This window comes from Equus caballus, chromosome 1, assembly GCF_041296265.1.
Source record: "Equus caballus isolate H_3958 breed thoroughbred chromosome 1, TB-T2T, whole genome shotgun sequence".
NCBI classification, from domain to species: Eukaryota; Metazoa; Chordata; class Mammalia; order Perissodactyla; family Equidae; genus Equus; species Equus caballus.
The window spans coordinates 198,541,394-198,562,193 of NC_091684.1; the positions used below are offsets into that span (position 1 = coordinate 198,541,394).

The following is a 20,800-nucleotide window of genomic DNA, read 5'->3' on the forward strand; positions in this document are numbered from 1 at the left end:
GAAGATGACACAACTGAGGTCTAATGCGTAGATGGGCATTTTCTAAATTAGAAGATAAAGGGAGCTTGCGGATGACCGCGGAGGCCAAGACACAAACAAAGTGGACAAGATGAGATCTGAGAGTTCGACAAGACAATAATTCTTCCGCGATTAGGAAAGAGCCGTGAACTATGATACTAACAAAGGATAAAGCAACCAAAAACATACACCCAGCCCTCTGCAAAGAAGTGCCAGAAAGGCAAAGCTCATTTTATTTCCGAACCAAAACTTTCATTTCGTATGCTCTTCTACTCACCTTATCTCCCATTTTCGGATTTTATTTCACACACACATGACCACAAGCAAAAGTATAACGTAAGAAAATGTGATTCATAAAACAAAATTAGAGCACAGAGTAGCTTATAAATATAAAATGAAAAAGGGAAAATGTCCTCTTTGTGGAGATTCCATATGGTGACATTGGGGAGCTCAGTCCCAAGTCACATACCAGGGAGCTCGCCACTGTGAGTTCAGCAGAAAGCAGGTCTTGATTTTCAGGCTTGAAGACTGACACTTGGTTTTGTTGGGACACCAGAGAGATGTGGATACACCTCTTCACGGCTGGTTTACCGGAGCCTGATAAGCAGAATCAAAATGCCATACTTCCTGTACCATGAAACAAAACTGTCACATAGGCAGGAGTCCTCACATCACATGCCCAGCCCAGTTCCTCCCTGTAGAACCTACAAGGAAAGTCAGGCTGGAACCAGAAGATCTGTCAGGAGCACGGACCCAGAACACAGGTAGTGAGACTGGCCGGTTAGTGGATGGTACTCCCTGGGGGTGGCCAGCGGAGACGACTCAGGGGCCAGACAGGTGAGAGAGCTGAGTGACGGTGCCTGCTGGGGGCTGTGGACAGCTCTTAGTACCAGCTGATTGTTGTGACGTGGGAATGTGAGCTTTTTCAAGAAAAGTATAAATGGAGAATCTTATGCAAAATATTTTCATTTAAAAAAACTTTTCCATTTAGCTTGAATATTAAAAAGAAAGCCTACAGGAGGCAGACAGATCCATCTGTGAGCTAGGTCAGGTGTGCAGCACTCCAGTTTGCGACCTCTGCCTTGAGTTTCCATCTGGCTGAGGACGGGCGGTCTTGCTATGAGACTCAGGTAACTCAGAGCATTGGGTAAGGCTCCCTGTCCCCTGAGCCGTGTTAGGCATGCACAGCCAACACCTATCCTAGTGACACCTGTTTTCCCGTACTTCTGTGACCGACTTTGGATGAACGCGTTCTTCAGGCGCAGTCGTAGATTCCTTCTTCCAGACCCCCGTCTGCTGCCCTGACAGCTTCTCGCTCTCTAAGCAGATGTGCGTTGCAAGCTCTGATCACCATATACTGATTGCATGGTTTAACACTCAAGTCAATCTTTATTTCCCTTATTTTCAAGTTCCAGGGGGGACAAATCACTGTATCTCCATGAACTGACAACACTTTCTTATAAAACGTACCTCCTATTGTCAAAATCATAATTTATTTTTAGTTCTGTCCACTTGACCTGGGATAAATTATTTTTCCTACGTTTTCATAAAAACAATAATCTCCCAGGGGGCTTGTTTAAAATAGAACCCATCAAACGGGCCATCTGTCTGATACTGTATTACGGTTTTGGGAAAAGTCATATTTGAGAACTGTTTAGGATGAAATAAACTGCGGAAATGATTATTTGAATTTTTTTATGTAATCACAGCTGGCTGATTAGATACGTTATTTTTAAAATCAGCAGCAAAGTCATAGAAACATTTTCTTCTCATTTCGCTGCACCCGTTGGCATGTGGTGCCGATGCCAGCATGACAAACAGAGGCAGCGAAGCCTTAGAAAACCACCGTGTGATTCTGTTCTCCTTTGGGTGCTGGCTGGAGCTCGAGCAGCTGCTCTGCAAGTGTGGGAGGCATTTCGGAGACAGATTCTGGGTCTGGACCTGAAGCTCTGCAGAGTGTGGAATGGAAGGCTCTGTCCTATAGGGTGCACCGATCTGGGCGTCGCCCCCTGGACTGGACACTCACTGCAATTTAGCCTGTGCTCCACGGTCTCCAGCCCTTCAGCAAGGAGGTCAAACGTGTTTTATTTTCCCTGTCTGACCTGAAAAAAGCATTGGGATAGTGGGTGTTCAGGGACATTTTATCTGACAAATGACACCTGGCCCTAAAGTTTTTATTTGCTCAAACACTTGTCCCATTGAGGGAGAATTTTCAGAGCAGTTAACTGAACAGGGAGGAAGCTGCTTGTGCAAACTATACACAGAATTTACGGGGCCGTCTTTCTTTTGCTTATGACCTACTCATCCAAACAAGGTCAATAAAAGAAATTTTTTATTATGGAAATTTTCAAATATGCACAAAAGTAGAGGGAATAATATAACGAACCCCCATGTACCCTGCAACCAGGCTCACCAATTATCAACATTGGCCAATTTGTTTCATTTATACCCCTGTGTGTCTTTCTAAAACACACAGTAACATGATCCCATCTAAAATTAAACAATAATTCCTAAATATCATCAAAGATCTTGTCAATGTTCTAATTTTCCTGATTATCTCATAAATATCTCATACTTGGTTTGTTCAAGTCAGGATCCAAACAAGGTCTACATATTATATCTGGTTGTTGTGTCTCCAAAGTATCTTTCTCTCTTTTAAAACATTTTTTATTGGAATTAAAATAAAGATATAGAAAACGACACAAAACAAATGTATGATGATGAATTTTTATAAAAGCGAACACCTTTGTAATCACAACACAGGCCAAAAACTGAAACGCTGCCTCCACTTCAGAAGCCTGTTCCATGGGGCTCGTCCCCGTTGTTTTTACAGTACTTGCTGCTTTGCAAATAGTTTCATCACCCAATTGTGATAAAATGTCCCTGGACATTATAATTTAGTCTTGACCATTTAAAAAAAAGAAAAACAGATGTTGTTAAGTGCTAACCTAATTATCCCTTTCTCCTTTCTTTCATCTGGGTCCTCTGACTGGCAGTCTCCCACAGTCCGGATTTTGCTGACTGCACACTCGCGGCGTATGTAATCCAGCATGTTCCTCTGTCCCCTGTGTTTCCTGCAAACTGGCCGCTGGATCCAGGACTGGATCAGTCTCCTGTTCGATCCCTGGGCAAGGCTCCCAGAGGATGTACGAGAACTGGCTTGTTATGAGACACCAGAGAGCCTAACCAAGACGGTGGTCCCCAGGAAGGGCCAGAGACAGTTCCTTCACTGAGACAAGAAGGCACACACTAGTGAGGGCACGGGCAGCACTGAGAAGTCAGTGGTGGTGTCCTCCATGGGCCTAGGACCACAGCCCTCAGCCCCCCAGCCATGGGGAGGGGACCCTGGGGCTGTTCAGCAGGCGGTCCCTGGAAATGGCCAATGTCTCACCTCCAGCATGTGCCAGGACATCTCTCTACTTTTTGCCTCAGGACTTTTTCCAAAGTCTGCTCCACCCGCATGGATGTGATCTGAAAGTGAGGGAGGTTGATGCCTTAGGGGACGAGCTTCAGTGAATGAGGAATGGAAGGTGGCGAACGAACCCCAGCCTCCCCGTCCATCAGTGAGACCATCGTGAGCCACACTCTCCACTGCTCCTCTGAGGGTCTGTGCTGGCACGAGTCCCTGATGTCCACAGCAGTACAATGTCACCCTCATATTAGCCACAGGTGCAGGGTGCTCAGAAAGCCAAAATCGCCTTTCTTTCTCCTGTTCTGTCTCCCTCCCTCGGACGCCTCACTCCTGCTCCCTGGGACCCCTGCGATTCAACCAGCACACCCGAGTCTTCATCTCACGCTTTGCGTCAGAGCTTCAAGTTCCTGAATACGCATCTGCATAGCATGGGGCGCTGGGCATCAGTTAGCCTATAAAATATCCTCGTTCTGAAAACACAAGCTAGCTGAGCACTGATTCTTGGTGATATTAGCATTCTCAAAACTGTAACTGTCACTCTCTCTACCCCACACGCATGTGGGGAGAGGCAGTATCTCTCTTTTTTTGTGTGTGTGAGGAAGACTGGCCCTGAGCTAACATCTGTAGCCAATCTTCCTCAGAATGGCTTGATGAGTGTTGTATATGTCCACGCCTGGGACCCGATCCCACGATCCCCGGGCCTCTGAAGCAGAGAGCATGAACTTAACCACCATGCCACTGGGCCGGCCCTGGCAGTATCTTTCCTACAAAGTGTTTCCCCAAACCCCTCAGGGGAGTCCTTGATGGCAAAGCCAGGTAAAGCCCACAACACGTGTGAACAAAGAGCCAGACCTCCGTATTTCATAAAGAGAAGTTGTCAAGAGAAGCGGCCCCAGTGAGGTCCAGGGCAGCTGGAAGTAATTCCTTTTCTCACGGAAGTATTTCAGTGCATCAGTGTACTTAGCCCCAGTCCACCGCGCTGACTCCCTTACCTGTCTGCACGCCATCCGCTGAGACCTGCCTTCCCTACGTTCTTATCATCCCTGTTTATTCCGTAGTTGACTTATGTTCAATCTGGCTCTGTTTCCACCTTTGTCAGGAAAAAAAATCTTTACTGATTTGGATCCCAGATCTTGAAACGTTCTCCCTCTGGAGAACCCCAAGGTTTGCCACTTCATTTGAAAAGCTCCTGGGATCCCATTTCCTCCACACATCTTCTCTCTGAGGAGCACAGTACTGCAGGGCCCCAGCCCCCCAGACTCAGAATCCCTCAGGGTCCTCCTTTCCGGACCTCCTGAGAGGCCTCAGCCAGGCAGCACCGAGATTCAGATGGCTGTGCACCACTCCTTTGTCCTCGGCACTGTGATGCTTCCGTCAGACATTCCTCGACATCAAAAACCACGTCTTTGTAATTCAGCTCCTAGCACAGGGCCAGGTGCAGAGAAACACTTAATACAGCCTGTTTAATGAAGATTGAGCCAGATGGAAACGCAGCGAACACAGAAGGAAAATTTAAATGTGAGACCTTAACACCCAACAAGTGAATGGCACTTCACCTTGGGTTCACATTAGAAGCTCCCTGAGCAGGTTCACACGGCTATAAGATACTTCTTAATACTCAGAAGTCAAACTAATTGACAAACACACAGACAGCAGTAAGTATCTGACTGGAGAGTGGAGAGTCACAGAACCAACCACGTTCCTATATAATATTGAGTGTTCTCTATGGTATAAAGGCAGCAACATCCTAGACCGTTACTAGTGGTATTCCTTTGTGTCTATACAGCACTGAAGTGTACAACAAAAGTTATGGCCCTGGGCAGGAGATAGGCCCATTAAGTGAATGTTTAAGGAGTATTGAACATGGATGGAGTGATAGGGATTACCTGATTCCACTCCGGGATTTTACACGTGTGGACTCTGAGGCAGAGACCTGCGGAGGACACCCAGCGAGTTGGCGGAGCAGTGAATCTTCTGACTGCTGGGCCACGTGCTTCCAATGTGCCATGTGGATGTGGGGTTCTTCCCACGCTGTGGGCTCACCAGGAAGTCAGGAAGGACTCCTAGGGGTCCACGTAAAGGAAGGAATCTCAAAATGCAGACTAAACTTTTACGAACAAAGATACTCATTATAGGCTATTTACAATAGCAAGAAAATTAGAAATTACCTGAATTTCCACAATAAGGGAATAGATAAGTAAATAACCAGATAATCATAGAACAGAATATTGTGTAGCCATTAAAGTATTCTATAAAGAAATCTAATACCATGGGGAAAAGCAGGATCCTAAATTTGTAATATTGTTTTATCTCAACTGTGTAGACATACATGGATGTATAGAAAAAATACAGACAAATGCACACTCAAATGGTAACTACGTTATCAAGTACCTTTGGGTGCTGGAACTAGGTGGTGATTTTTATTTAAAAATAAAGTGTTCTGTACTTTCATAATGATTTTCTAACAGGAAAAGCTTGTAAGCAGAAACAAGTAAGATGATCTAAAATGTGTTAAAGAAAGGCTACACATTTTTATATGAAAGATAATTTTCAATGACTGCATCATCTCTGAATAGGAAAGGGTGCATATCAAGAGAAGCCAGAGTTTTTTTTTGCTGAGGAAGATTTGCCCTGAGCTAACATCTGTGGCAAATCTTCCTCTATTTTGCATGTGGGACAGCACCACAGCACAGCCACTGACCAACAGTGTGGGTTCTCCCAAAGTGGAGACCACAGAACTTAACCACTAGGCCACCAGGGCTGGCCCAGAAGCCAGACTTTTTCTCACAGCAATGTGCTGCTGGGGATGTTTCTACATGCAAACTACAAAGGATGTAACATCATAGAAAATATCAACTGGCTTTATACCTACTTTGGGACCCTGAGAAGAGAACTATTAAACTTTCGAATTTTTTGTTTTACTCCAGGCCCAGAACTGTTTTTTCCATTATTTAAAATTCATTCATAAACTACAGATTACTTTGATTTTGTTTTGTGTGATGGTCTAAAAATCATAGTTGAGCCAGCGCTGATGGCCTAGCATTTAAAGTTCAGTGTGCTCCGCTTTGGCAGCCTGGGTTCAGTTCCCGGGAGTGGAACCACACCACTTGTCTGTCAGTTGCCATGCTGTGGTGGCTCACATAGAAGAACTAGAAGGACCTACAACTAGAATATATAACTAGGTACTGGGGCTTTGGGGAGAAAAAAAAAAGAGGAAGATTGGCAACAGATGTTAGCTCAGAGCCAATTTTTCCCAGCAACAAAAGAGAAAATTGTGATCATTGTGAGTTTGGGTCCTCTGAGAAGTGGATGCCAAGATGGAGTTAGCTGTGTAAGAGAGGGTGACGGGTGTGAAGGATAAAGGAGTGAGAGCAGGAGGAGGCAGAAAGCACCTTCAGATGGAAAGAAGGTCTGACCCCTGTGGATGGAGAGAGGGAAGGACGGTGGGTAGCAACACAGCAGGGCAGCGCCCGCGGAGCTTCAGCCAGGCCCGTGGGCAGGCCCCGAGCCGCCTCGCCCACTGAAGGAGGCTCACGTTGCACGGAACCACAGTTGCTCAGTCACTGATGGGAGCAGCTGTGGGAACTGTGACCTTGGTGCAGATGCGACGGTGCGTTCAGAGGCAGCTCCTAGGGCCAGAGTCACGCTCGGCTCAGCCGGGTATCTGAGCAGCAGAGTTCAGCGCCACCCCACTCACTGAGCCACGTATTACGAGAAGACAGCTGGCTGGCTGGTTCCCAGAGGCTTTGAAACGCAGAGGAGTGATCTTGACACGCTCTTGAAGTTTGTCACTTTGGGCAGGTGTGCCAAGAGCCGATGCCCAAGGCAACGTGGAGGGAAGCGTATCAGGACGTGTGGGCGACAGCCCGTGCACCTCACCTTCCAATTGCCCAGAGACACAGAAGTAGCTGTTGCGCACTTTAACTTCTCCACGTGAGCTCTGTGGGGGACAGGCAGCTCCTCTATCCTGCTGTGCTTTGGTTTTCTTTCTGCTAATCCTCTATTTCAGGTAAATATAATGAAGATAATAACATATTGCAAATGAGACACCAATTCAGAACATTTCGTGGTATTTCCTTTGGAAGTATTGGCTCAACAGAGACTATAATTACTGGAAAGCAGAAATGTAAAGCTGTCACACAAACTGAAGTGTTTCCACCATTTCTCGGAGGCATTTAATCAATTCAGCCAAAGCAATCAACAAAACAGTGTGTTGTTCTACATTCCAAATTGCCTAACAACTGACGACTGACTGGGTTTCTTCCGATCTAATTGACTGGATGTCACACGGCTGTGGTGACACAGACCAGCACGCCCAGAGGCTCTTAAGGGGGTAAGAATGCAGATATTCCCTGTAGCTAATCTTAATAATTAAAACTCCTTTCAATTATTTTACACTTGAAACAAAAACACCATTGAATTGGAAAATGATCAAAATAGCCAGGAAGCTTGGATAATATCGTAAGTGCTTGTTGATTTTAAAACCTACCTTGCTCTAAGTGTGGGGTGACTATTTCACGTCTCCGTCTCTGGCATCTTCTTTCTCAGCGTGCCTTTGCGCTTCTGGGCAGAACACCTGCTCATGGCATGAGTTCAGTGACTACTTCTTCTTTTTATTTTATTTTATTTTAGTGAGAACATTTAACACGAGATCTGCCCTCTTAACAAATCTTTAAGCGCACAACACATTATCGTTGACTCTGGGTGCCGCAGATCTCTAGAGCTTATGCATCTTGCTGAACTGAACTTCTGCACGTGGATTAGTAATTCCCCGTCTCTCCTACCCCTCAGTCCCTGGCAACCTCCATTCTACTCTCAAGTCTATGAATTTTGACTATTTTAGATACCTAAAATAAGTGGAATCATGCAGTATTTGTCTTCTGTGCCTGGCTTATTTCACTTAGCATAACGTCCTCTATGTGCTATGTTCACCTTTTGGATAAATACCCGGAAGTAGGATTACATGGTAGCTGTATTTTTAATTTTTTGAGGAATCTCCATACTGTTTTCCATAGTGGCTGCACCATTTTGCACTCCCGCCAGCAGTGTGCAAGTGCTCAAATTTCTCCACATCCTCGCCAACACTTGTCTTTTGTTTTTATGACAACAGCCATCCTGACAAATTGAGATGATATCTCGTTCTAGTTTTGATTTTCATTTCCCTGATGATTAAGGACATTGAGCATTTTTTCTTATACCTGTTGGCCATTTGTATGCCTTCTTTGGAGAAATGTCTATTCAAGTTCTTAGGCCATTTTTTAATCGGGTTATTAGTTTTTTTGCTACTGAGTTGTAGGAGTTCCTTACATATTTTGGAGATCAACCCCTTATCAGATCTATGGTTTGCAGACAGCTTCCCCCGTTTTGGTACATCTTCACAATGTTGATGGCGTCCTTTCTTCATGCAGAAGCTCCTCAGTTTGATGTTGTCTCACTTTATTTTTGTTGCCTGTTCTTTTGGGGTCATATCCGTGAAATCACTGCTAAGATCGATGTCATGAAGCTTTTCCTGCATGTTTTCTGCTGGTCTTACAGTTTCAGGTCTTACATTTAAGTCTTCATTCCATTTTGAGTTAATTTTTGTGTATGGTATAAGATAAAACTGCAACTTCATCCTTTTGGCTGTGGCTGTTGTTTTTCCAGCACCATTTGCTGAAGAAACTGTGCTTTTCCCACTGCGTGTTCTTGGCATCCTTGTTGAAGAGCAGTTGACATTTTATGCGTGGATTTACTTCTGGGCTCTCCATTCTCTTCCACTGGCCTCTATGTCTGTCTTTATGCCAGGACCATATTTTTTCGATTACAGTAGTTTTGTAATATATTTTGAAATCAGGAAGTGTGATGCCTCCAGTTTTGTTCTTCTTTCTCAAGATTGATTTGCCTATTCATGGTCTTTGTGGTTCCATATGAATTGTAGAATGGTTTTTTATTTTTCTGTAAAAAATGCTAATGGGATTTTGATAGAGATTGCATTGAATCTTTAGCCCACTTTGGATAGCATGGATTTTTTTCTTTTTTTGTGAGGAAGATTGGCCCTGAGCTAACATCTGCTGCTAATCTTCCTTTTTTTTCCTTGAGGGAGATTAGCCCTGAGCTAACATCTGTGCTCATCTTCCTCTGTTTTGTACGTGGGATGCCTCCACAGCATGGCTGATGAGTGGAGTAGGTCCGCACACAGGATCCGAAGCCACAAACCTGGGGTGCCAAAATGAGTGTGCAGAACTTTAACCACTCAGCCACAGGGCCGGCCACGGCACGGATATTTCAACAATATTGAGTCTTCCAACCCATGAACATGGGATGTCTTTCCTTTTGTGTCTGCTTTAACCTCTTTTACCGATGTTTTGTAGTTTCAGTATACAAGTCTTTCACCTCCTTGGTTAAATTTATTCCTAAGTATTTTATTCTTTTTGATGCTATTGTAAATGGGATTTTTTTCTTAATTTCCTTTTCAGATTGTTTGTTGGCAGTGTATGGACTGAATTTTGCATCCTGCAATTTTACTGAATTAGTTTATTATTCTAACAGTTTCCTTGTGGCGTCTTTAGGATTTTCTAAATATAAGATCACGTCATCAGCAAACAGGGACAATTTTACTTCTTCCTTTCTTATTTGGATGGCTCTCATTTATTTTCCTTGCCTAATTGCTCTGGCTAGGGCTTCCACTACTACGTTGAATAGAAGTGGAGAGCAAGGGCATACTTGCCTTGTTCCTGATCCTAGAGGAAAAGCTCTCAGTCTTTCACCATGAATACGATGTTAGCTGTGGACTTCTAATACATGGCCTTTATTTCAATGACTGTACTTCTGGATTTGATTTGTGTTACTCTAGAAAGAGAAACGAGGGACCAGACCATTTCAATCTGTGATTCATTCTCAAAGTGTGCTTCCTGGACCAGGCAGTATCAGCACGCAGCCTGGAACTTGTTAGAAATGCAAATCCTCAGGCCCACCCCGGACCTACTTACTCTGAAACTTTGGGAGTGGGGCGATCTGTGTTCCAACAAGCCGTGCAGGTGGTCCCGATGCACGCTAGGGGGAAGTCTGGCTAGTGCCATATCCCATGGTGTAGTCTTCAGAATAGTATTCTGTGGCATATATAACAAGTGTTATGCAACAGACGGGTTCCTTATTTGAATATATTTAGTAAATTCTGGGGTAAAAGAGTTAAGTAGGGACCACGGACCACGTAACTTCGCAGAGGCCCCGCAGGTCATTTTTCCTGATCTGTGACTATTTATAGACATCTGCTTATGTCCCACAAATACCACCTCCCATGTTCTTTCTCCTAAGAGCCTAGTTCCCCATCTCTCTCAGTCATCCAGACAGAATCCTCCTTCCATCATTCCAAAGCCCGTCTTTCTTTTCCCACCCCAGTATGACTGACAGGGGGAGTCTCAGTGTGGTCTGACCCCACCCCTCACCTCAAGGCAACCACGTAATTAATCAGCAACATGTTAACCAAGTGGTAGGTTATTCAGTCCTAAAGACTACCCTTTTGGGACACAGTTTCAATATATATTTAGAAAAAAGATATTTTTCTGCAAGGACATAGTCTTGATAAAGACATCTCTGGCTCCTATTTCTAAACTGAATAAAAACGTCTCAGTCTGAGGCATCTATATTTGTATTATTTCAGTGGTTCGGAGCTTTCCCAAAATTAATGTGGAGTTATTCGCTTTACACCTATCTGCAATGCAAAACCTCACCAAGGCTTGCCCACAGAACAGATTCCAGTTTCCACTTTAACACACGGAAATTGGTTCTGGGCCCCCAGATAGCAGTTTTCCAGTTCCGGCAATTTAAAATTCAAAGTCTACCTCCAGCAGCAGGAAGAAACTGCAGGCAGCTAAAATATACTGGTTTGTCCCTGATTTAGAGGCTACTCAGTAATACTTAAATGAGAGAGGCTAAATTATATTTTCACTTAAGAAAAAAATTAATATAAGCCAATGCCTTTAGATTTCAGTTTGTTTCATTGTGGGCTCAATGCCGTAAGCCAAGGAGCAGCCGAATAGTGTGCAGAAAAAGGGATTATTCCAGTCTTTAAAGAAAACAATGTTACATTTCTTGTCTGCCTTTGCTTGTGTCAAGATAGATCCCCACACGGTGACCCACAAATGTCTCATGGCCGTGCAGGAAGAAGCGTTTCAAAGCCTGGATCCTAAAGAAGGCTGATAAAAGCCGGGCAAGACAGAACTTGGAGATTACCTCAAGGAGGACTCCAGATTTAAAACCTGCTAAAGGAAGACACCCAATTACGTCAAGCTGCCTGCACCCAGCTGCTATGAGAACAATTCAGTTCTGAAGGAGAGAGGGCATGAAGTTGGGGCTGTCGGCATGGCAACTGCAGATGACGTCTTATCCCTCCATATCCCATAATAAGTGGGTGCCATCCAGCCTCTCCTTGAGCTCCTCTGACTCAAATTCATGCATTGTTAAAAACTCATTAAAACGCACTGAATCAGAGCACTGCAGACAACAAAAATAGAGGCAGTTTTGGACGCCAAGCCAAATAATTTTGGCTTTTCTTCCCAATGTGCATGTAAACACACTGTCAGACACCCATGCGTGCAGATGGAAACTATTCACAAAGGGGCTGATGCCTGAGGTTCTCAGAGCAGTCACGACAGCGGAGAGTTGACTCACCAACGTGTCGTCTGCGGGGGCTCGTGTCACCTCAGCCGACACTCCACTTCACGTCGTCCACCGCCAGACATGGAACTCTGTGTAAATTACAGTCATTCAACCTGGGGCTTTCCAAGCAGAAATCTTAAGCCTTTCCCATGTCCTGCCTCTTCTTTCTCCATGAGAAAAGGAGAGAAAGACGTAGAATAATTGTCCAGAAAGCTTGGAGGTGAGATCTTAGACAACGACCATCAGAGCAGCAGTCGCATCTGCTAACTCGGGGTGTGGAGCACCCGATAGCAGTAGAAACATAAGTGGATTCTGAATGTGCTGAAGAAATACGTGCCATCAGAGAGGGACTATAGACGCTACTTAACCCCTGAAGGAAATCAGAAAATCAAAGTTTTAGTTGTGGCAGAGCCAGCTAGATGCCCCCGATCTCCATCCTCCCATCTTCTACGGTCACAGGATTGCAGCAGGCACGTGGCCTGCCAGTTCGTCTACAAGTCCCAGAGTCCCTCTAAGCCAAGTGTGACCCACGACAAACATGATAGAAGGGGTGCGGGCAGAAGTGCTACGTGCCTCTTCCAGGCTGTCCCCGAAAGGAAGGGGCACACCCTCCACTCCTCCCCGCCTCCACGGGCTGAAACCTGGGTGAGGACAGAGGCACAAGTGAGGGCAGCACCGCAGTGACCAGGACCAGTAAGACAGAATCCTGGGTCCTGAGGCTGCGACTGCTCACGTATAATTAGAGAAATAAACTGCCCTGTTCAAGTCATCGCGTTTAGATTATCTGTCATATAAATTGCATGTGGATTCTATTAACGCAAGGTAGGTTCGTTAAAAAGGAAGGATGTAGAACTTCTAATCCTCTACAGTGAGGGTTGGTAAATTAGGGCCACAGGCCGGATCTGGCCTGCTGCTTGTTTTGTCAACAGTTTTATTGAAACGCAGCCATGTTCATTCATTTCTGTGCTGTCTCTGGCTGCTTCCACGCTGTAACATCAGGATCGAGGAGTTGTGACAGGGACCATATGGCCTACAGAGCCTAAAATATTCATTATCTGGCCATAACAGAAAAAGTGTCCCTGCTAGAGAGGGAAAGAAAAAGAAACCCTGGTCATCCAGTAGACATCAGGAAGGAGGGAGAAACAGCAGCAAATAGGACAACATGGAAAGTAGAATTTAAAAAGTCAGAAGGATGACTAAATATATTGGTGGTTAAAATAAACACGAGTGGGCTGAAGTCCTCCACTAAATGTGTTAACACTCGTCAGGTGAGACAATGAGTCAAGCCTGGCGTTGTCAGGAAATACGGGGCATTTAGAGAATGCATAAGAGAACTTCAGAGCAGCAACACAGAAGGGGCTGGGCGTGGGGAAGATTCTCCCAGGAAAGGAAGGAAGAACTTTACTTTCAAGAAATTCTGCGTGCCAATCCAGGGAGCTGTTAGGAAGCTGGCTAAGAGACTCAGTCATCATTTCAGCTGAGAGACTGGGAGCAAGCCAGCCTGGCTTCCGCAGTGGCCCAGAGAGCCCTGGGGGATTATTCTCAGGGCGGGGGCCTGTGGGAGGGCAGAAGAAGCACAAAGGTCAGTTCTCCCAAAGAACACGTGCCAAGTTCAATCGATGGGAGCAAGTGCTTGGAAAGCACCTAATTAGCAAATTCTGCCCACTCTACCAGTCCCTACCTTTAATAAGAATTATATGCTTAAGTTTCTTACAGATCCAGTGGGAGAAACGCCAAGAAGACGCCACAATTCCAGTGAAGGGTAAAGGAGACACTCATCCTCTGGGGTACCCAAGGGCCAAGTAGTGAGGAAGCCTCCAGTCTTTGAGATTCTCTGGGCTTGTTCTGTTGTTGAGCTGCCTGAAGGAGCACCCTAGCCTTCTTGTCACCCACTCTAGTCTTGATCACGCCCTCCCTCAGGGGCACTTGACTGGACTTCCTCCTTGTGCAGCCCCTATTATGATGTCATCTCCTCAGCCTCAACCACTTCTGCCAGAAAAGACTACACAAGTTCCCCAAATATCTATAGAGTCAGATAAGGGGAGGCTGACATGAGCTGAGCAGCTGCTGGGGCAGGCAGCGAGGGGATGGAGATGCAAAGATGGTACCCTGACGCCCCTCTCACGTCTCCTTAGAACTGGGAGTCTTCCGAAGTTGTGACAGAGTAACACTCACCAAATCCAGTGCCGAGGCAAATTTTCCTGGGATGTTGGAGCTTGTAATTTGAAGAACTGGTCTTGTTATCCGTTCATACAATAAATACGTCCTAAGTGTCACCTGTACGTAAGGTATTGTGTTAGGTACTGAGGATGCCAAGAGGGATAAAATGTGTCCCCTTCCTTTGATGCATTTACATCTAGTGGAGAGAAAAATATTCAAGAAAAAAACCCCCTTCTTTCTCCTCCCACCACTTTCCCCTAACTCACACACACAGACAAATACGCACAACAGTGCACAACCGTTGGGCGTCAGCTCTGGTTCTACAGCCACTACGATACATAGGCGGGAGTGGACCCCAGACACCAAGGTCCCTTTCTGCTCCTAGAACCAGCCGTCTTTAAAAGCGAGGGGACAGAAAATAAGGGTCTCCTGCTGTTTTAAACTAAATCCATTTTGCTGATATTTTAGCATTACCAAAACTTAGGGGTAAAGGGAAAACTTAGTCCGAGTTGAGAAAATCAATTCCATATTCCTTAATGTCAGTATTTAATTTGTGCTATTTTTAAAAACTGATTCTAACATCTTCTGGCAGCCAACACATCCCGCTTGAGTAATACACGAAGGAAAAATCACAACGCTGCAGGATGGGCGACTTGAGCTCACTCCTCAAACGCTTTAGAGAATTTTAGCTTATTTTTTCTGGATTACTAATGGCTTTCCGAAACAAACAAAGGAACAAACAAAAAAACTCTACTTTCAAACTTCCAGTGAAAGGAAGGAAGTTAAACCAAGAAGCTGTGGGACAAATGTTCCTCTTAGAGGTGCAATTTTGAGACTACAGTTTTCATCTATCACTTTCAGGGTCACAGTTTACCCACGACAAGTGTGCTTTACAAATACAGAACCAAATGAAAGTCATTTGAGACGATGGTTGTCCCTCTTTTGCTACTGTCCAGTTCGTCATCAGAGCTGCCTGCTCCGGGGACGCCTTGGGCCAACTCCCCAGCAGGTTCCATTCACCTTTGACCTTCACCTTCTCCTGCCGCCCCCTTCCCTTTGCCTCGTGACCTTCTTTCTTCCTTAGTATGAGCAGCTTCCTATGCCTGATGGCCAGCCTTAGCCCCACATTTCCTCTGACCCCACAGGTGGCCCTCAGTGCCACTTCCTACAGAAATCCAGCCTTGCGTGTCGCATTCCCTCGGAGCCCTCTCCTGCAAACACTCCCAGAGCTGAGCTGCTCCAGGATTGACTTAGCGTATTTGTGCCTTAGAGGGTTTAAGGCATCACCTCAGTGGCTCCACTGAGTTTTATTTTGAGGTTATAACCTCAGATTTTATCAAAGGTCAATATACTTAATGACCATGTGTAGAATGATTTTGCATCTTTTCCTAAATTACTGTTGAAAAAACTTCATTCTTCTTTCATATGTTCAAGAGTTCCTTTTAAGAATTTCATATCAGAATAATGTCTCTCTCCTGACAAACTAGTGTCTTTTCTTTTAACAGGTGATAATCATATAATGAGTTATAATAAAAAATTCATTTGACTGGCCTCAGGAAACCTGGAGCTCAATCGATGTGTAAGCATGGTCTACCCATATTTATTTATTCCTTTCTGTGGTCTCTATACTAATGTCTTTTTTATTACGAGCCGCCTCTTGTTTTCTTAGAAGTAAGCAGAATATAAAATATAAATTTGATTGTAAAATGTTATTCCTCCCAAAAGCGTATTTTCAATTTCCCAGAATCCTGTGGAACCAAATGACTTAACACGGAGCCGTGGTTATCACGAGGGTCTGGGACATGACACGGCCTTGGGGGAGGTCACTTTGGACTGGAGGTCCTTTGGTGTCCCCCAGATCACTCTCTCCTGGAGCAGCTTTTACAGGCCCGCCGAGGCCTGGCCCAGAGACGCTGGCTCTTCCCACCATGTCAAGAGGGGAGGGTGGTGAAAGCGTCTGAGATCCAGGATAGTTGGCTTGAAAGAGCTACTTAAGATGAACACGAAAGCATGTCAGTGTGATCCAGTGCAGCCTGGAAGGTTAGGCAGGAAGACCCTGAGAGGTGAGGCGGCGGAAGGGGGACCATCAACAAGCTGCTCTGATATAAATACCCAAACCTAGTTTTCATTGGTCTAAATGCTATTTTTGTGTCTAAAACCATGCCCTGTGGGAAAACACCAGGGCAACTAGGGCATGCCAGTGAACGCCCGGGACCCATAACAGTTCCAGTTCTAAGTCAAGGCTGTTTCTCTCACCCCCCCACCCCACTTCCGGGCTGCTCCACACGCCCGCACCCTCACAGCGCTCTCCCCGCAGGTGTGAGCCGGCCTCCTGCGGAGTCTCATTCTGCACAGCTGGACCAGCGAGGGGGCAGGCGGGTTGCCACGGAAACTGCCGGCGGTGCCAGGATTCTTTATACTTTGCTCCTAAAAATAAGACGTAAAATGTACCCAGGGTGTGACTAGTGCACACAGAAGGGGATTTCTCAAAGGAGAGCCAACCTCCCTCCCCCACAGGAGCGGGGGTGTTCTTCAGAGCTGGAGGACAGGACAGGAAGTCGGAGCAGATGCTCCACACGGTTCTTCCCCCAAAAGGTGCGGGGAGAGACAAATGGGAAAAGTGGATTTGAAGAAGAAAATAGTCTTCAATCAAGCATAATTCACATAAATTTCGAGGTTGGGATGTCCTGAAATTACCCAGGAAGGAAATGGAGCAGTTCTCCCTAAGCTACAAAACAGCCATAAAGACTCAGCCGAGAGACTGGATGAGAACACTGCAGTTGGTGTCACGCTCAGCGCGGGACAAGGTCGCAGGTCACCTTTGTCAGGTGGGCCTGGTCAGCTTGGGCATATTCAGTGACCTTTACTTCCTTAGGAAACATCCGACAACTGGACTTCTCCCTCAAAATGGTGTTGGAGTCTGCTTTTCTGTAACTTCCTCTCGTTTGCTTTTGTTTACCTTCTGGAGCAACCAAGAGAAGTCAGTCGCCTCATTATTTTTTTGTCTTAATTATGATAGTTCTTCACTTACTACCAAAATGGAACAATTAGTCCATAGGTCCACTCACAGCTCAGGGAGGCTAGCCAGCTGACGGATCAGTCAGCCTCACAAACCTCTGGCTTCAGTGCAAAATGTAATGCCATTAAAACTGCATCATTTCGCGGTTACATGCAGAAAATTTGTGGGTGTTCCCAGCACAGTCAGCACCTACTGTGTGCCAGGCACTGTGCTAAGTGCGTGCACTGTTTCATCGTGCCCAGCTACGCCAGGTAAGGACCTTTATCCTGCCCACTTCGTAGAGGAGACTCGGTTCAGTCTGAAGGGCACCGTCCTCAGGGGCCTGTGCACAGGCAGAGGGTGAGGGCACAGACTTCCAAGTCAGGGGTGTTGAGCTTGAACACCAGTTCCTCCACTTGCTAAATTTGTGATCTTGGATAAGTTATGTAACCTCTTTAAACTTCAGGTTTCTCATCTCTAAAAACTGGGACAATGAAATGTCATGAGTTGGTAGAAGTAAAGAAAATTATATGCTTAAAAAGTCAAGTGTATAGATGCTCCGCTCCCCTCCCCTCCCTCGCAATCCTCGAGGTCCCCCATTATTGTTATGAGGAAGAGCTGTCAATCGAAAGTCACCATTGATCCATATGCAATCAGGCCTGGAGGAGCTCCCTGTGCAGGTATTAAATCGTCAATATGAGCAAATGAACCATTAAATGACTACATCCTGCGCAGGCAGAATATAGTGAAATGACATGAGCTGTTAGAAAAGAAGTGACGTCCCCAAGGAGGTGACATGGGGATCTCACTGACTATTAAAATGGAAGAAAGAACAAATACGTACCTACCATCGAGGCAAAGGTGGAGGGTCTTTGTTCTGGGTCTGCAGTTCCCTGCTGTGACTGCTGCTTCTCATCCTCTGTCGCCGCTGGTCTTCCCTGTGCGTCATTTGTTCCTTATCTCCCTGGAGGGACAGACAGCCAGGCCCCTCAGTCCTCTTGCTGTCACTTTCTCCCTCCCCGGCGGGAACCCCTGGACAGTCTTGTCAGTGAGACACGGACTCCTTCTCCATGGTCACCACCCTAGAGTCTGAGCCACACACCTTCTGTTCCCTGACGGCCCCTTTCAGTGTTGGTGAGGGATGCGGCAGCCCGGGGTGGAAGGACCCTCCTGACCTTCAAGGGAACCTAACAGATGTAAATTCTCAGGGTGATAATACTGATTAGGGCCTCGTTATTTTCATACGAATGTGAGATTGTTTAAATAACAAGGACATTTGTATTTTGAAACTCAACCTAGTGTTCTCTGGCCGACAGACCTGGGTTTACATCCCACTTCTGGCACTTGGAGTGTAGCCATGGGTCAACTGCTTAATCTGGGCCACGGGGAACACAGACAGTGGTTTCTTTCATGACAAGGCCGCGACGGTAGACGGGACTCCATTCTACAGTCAACATGCCCCAGGCGAGCAGGATGCTCTGCCATCCCCAATGCTGAGCTTCCCCATCATGGTTCACCACCTGTGAACACCACCTCCAAACAGCCGGGAGGAAAGGGAAGAAAGAGTTCATCCAGGATAAGGAAGTTCCTCCTAACCAAGTAGAGCCAGGGCTGTACACATGGCTTGTGCTCTCACTCTGCTGTTAACCTTAGTCACATGGTTGCACAGAGTTCCTTCTAACGGAGGGTGAAATACAATTTCGAACTGCTCAGCCGTGTGCCCAGAAAGGAGAGAATGCAGGTGGGGAGGCAATGAGGACTCTCCACCATAAAACCCTATAAGGTAATCATATTATTATCCCCATTTTACAGATTAAAAACTGAGGCACAGAGAGGTTAAGCAACTAGTCCAAGGAAACGAAGTTAACAGCAGTGGGGCCAGGATTGGAAGCCCCGGCAGGACGGCTCGGAGGGTCTGCTCTTCCTACAGCACTCTTCTGCCCCTCGGAGGCCGCTGGCTATTGTGGTCATTTACTTTCCTTCTCTCCACGGTGTTACATAGACTCCTTGAGGACGAGATCCCATTCATTTTTAAATTCCCTCCTTCGTGGCTTTGCATGTAAAGACGGTGTCAGTTAGTTGTCAGTTGCAAACTGGCTGGTTTAAGCATTAAGGAAATGTGGCGAATGGTTTTGGTAGCACACGGACTCTCCAGGACCAGATACACAGCCTGAGCAACTGCAAACCCTGCCACAGGATGATCCTGTGGAGTCACCAGCTGGAGGCAATGCCACAGCCACAGCCGACCCAGAAAGCCAGCTGCAGCCTACAGCTGACCCTCGGCCCACTGCCTCCGGAATCTGTGCAGTCGCTGTCCCAGAGTGAACCTGTGTGGCACCAGCCTCTGAACGGAGGTGTCACACAAGTGTCTGACGGGGGTCCTCTATCCCACGCGGGGGCCTGGCTGATGGGAGTCAGGAAAGAGTTTCTGGCTTCTGTGGTAGGAAGGACAGGACTCAAAAGATGGAGAATTTCCCAAAATAGGAAGAGTGTTCTAGGGAGTCGGGCAGCCAAAAATACATCAACTGTCTACCCCAGGGGGCTTGAATAAAGTGTCTTTTCCTTCCTAACTTCCTCAAACCCTTTGTGGCCTGGGAAGTGAAATGCCGGACACGCTGAGGTGACTTTCCTGCGGCTACTTAAGAAGAAATTTTTAGAGTTCAAAGAAACCTCAGAACTTTCTGATTCTCGAGTTTTTAGCCTGATTTAGGACACAGACACAGGTAACCCAGCCCATCGAGCTGCTGTATAAGTGACGAGCAACTTAAATGACGACGGAGCCTTTACACGGACTTCAGCCTCTTCCATGTCTGCCTCATCTCACATGTTTCTTAAGCAGTTATGTTTTTCTTCCTGTTCATCTTCAGGGTCTGGTGATGGCCATCTACCGAGAGCAAAGTTTCACTCTCCTTGATGATAAACTCATCTAAAAGAGAAAACATAAGTGGATGAAAGAACACTGAATTAGCATAAAATATATAAAAGTTTTTAGAAAACATTAAGTGATAGAAAGAGAAATTATTGTTGTTATGCACAATAGTATATTATCAAAGTATAATAAAGTGACAATTATTAGCCAAATGCATTCTAATAATCTATTATGTTGACCAGAAATTTGGAGATATAGCAAACTTCTAGACGTCTGTCTGTCTTAACTCGGGTTCCCCAGCAACAGATCATGACCCCAGTGAAGGCGGCTGATGTGGGAGGTGAAAAGAGCCGGGATAAGAGGGTGAAGAAATGAGACGAGCAGGGAAGGCAGCCGTCAGGGTGAAGGAAAGGAGGTGCTGGCGGCTGGAGTCGAGCTGGAGTGAGCTGGCGAGGGCGGGAGGCGCAGGCGAGACCCCAAGAGAGTCTGCTGCTCCATTTCCCAACTGGTCTAAGCCTCTTAAAATTCGACTTACGTAAGATGTTGACCCAGTGGGTAGTCTCTTCATCTGTTAGGAAAAATATTTGGGTCACATGTGCTCCAAAGTCTCTGATACTCTTCATTTTCCTCATTTGCTTAAACTCTGCAGCCAGAGTTGCATTCTTGCCTGTTGTCGCTATTACAACATAAACGGGATGTTAACGCT

At 45.9% G+C, this 20,800-nt stretch overlaps 1 long non-coding RNA gene across 2 annotated transcripts; it reads right to left on the reverse strand.

Annotated features, from left to right (window-relative positions):
- Positions 1-301: 301 nt before the first annotated feature.
- LOC102150919 (uncharacterized) lies at positions 302-19,503 on the reverse strand. Of its 2 annotated transcripts, XR_011428907.1 has the most exons (7): positions 18,544-19,503; positions 18,074-18,189; positions 14,243-14,344; positions 12,080-12,437; positions 10,399-10,518; positions 5,317-5,493; positions 302-3,489 (listed from the first exon to the last, which is right to left on the reverse strand). It is a non-coding gene; the product is annotated as an uncharacterized lncRNA (long non-coding RNA). The 2 variants fall into 2 exon arrangements; XR_011428900.1 differs by lacking the exons at positions 302-3,489; positions 5,317-5,493; positions 18,544-19,503 and adding an exon at positions 10,137-10,258 and having other exon boundaries at positions 18,070-18,208.
- Between the last annotated feature and the right edge of the window lie 1,297 nt (positions 19,504-20,800).